At 60.5% G+C, this 854-nt stretch overlaps 1 protein-coding gene across 1 annotated transcript in view; it reads right to left on the bottom strand.

The window, feature by feature from the left end:
- NRN1 (neuritin 1) overlaps nt 1-854 on the bottom strand; it is an 8,418-nt gene that overhangs the window by 5,286 nt on the left and 2,278 nt on the right. The gene's annotated exons all lie outside the window — the stretch shown is intronic.

The following is an 854-nucleotide window of genomic DNA, read 5'->3' as shown; positions in this document are numbered from 1 at the left end:
GGTGGGGGTCCCCTCACGATCCGTATCCCCAGGACATGGCTGTGGCGGGGGGTGCGTGTGCGTGTGTTTCCTTGCCGGGCACCAGTTAGAAGCTAAATGGCTGACTCCGAAAGAGACTGTTTCAACCCAGATCCCCCTCTTGCCGTTTGATTCATCGCTAACACGACTTGGTGGCCACTCCCCTCTACACACACACCAGCACCAGCCGTCACATCAAAACCCCAGCAGGCTACAGGCATTGGCTACGGTAGGAAAAAAAGCCAGGCAAACAAATAGAGAAGAACCGAGGACCATCCCGAGGGTAAAACCATGTCCTATAAAACCCGCGCCATCCCGCTCCGGCAGCTACAGGGGGAGAGGGGAGGGGAAGTTGCCACGAATTTCTCCAAAAACGTGACGGGCTGCACTGAAAATACGGGGTCCGAAGCGGAGCCCTGCCCCGGGCCCGGGGAGTGAGGGTGGTAGAGGGTCAGGTTTGGGACCAGCGGGGCTCAGAGCATCCTTCCCCTCCGAGGGGCGACCTGGCCCCGTGTGCTTCCTCCGCACAGTGTACCCCCGGTCCAAAGCCGCCCTAAACCCCACCGATAAAAAAAAAGCAAAAGCGGAGAGACGAGAGTCCCGCCCGGTTAAACGACAGCGGGATTTCACTTGAACTAGGTCGCTTGAGCTTTGCCGTGGCCCCGACCTTCCCCCCTCCCCGTCCTTCAAAGGCAAGAGCGTGCAGCAATTTGCAATGCAGCAGGACCGCAGGAGCCATCCATAACGGATCCTGCCCCCTCCCGAACCCCGCTCCCCGTCCTCTCAGTCCGCCCGCCCTTCAGCTGCGCCTGGTCCACCCCTCCTGTCCCTGGGCT

This window comes from Aptenodytes forsteri, unplaced genomic scaffold, assembly GCF_000699145.1.
Source record: "Aptenodytes forsteri isolate BGI_AS27 unplaced genomic scaffold, ASM69914v1 Scaffold81, whole genome shotgun sequence".
NCBI lineage: Eukaryota > Metazoa > Chordata > Aves > Sphenisciformes > Spheniscidae > Aptenodytes > Aptenodytes forsteri.
The sequence above is the reverse complement of the archived record's forward strand: the minus strand, read 5'-3'. Positions and strand labels throughout refer to the sequence as shown.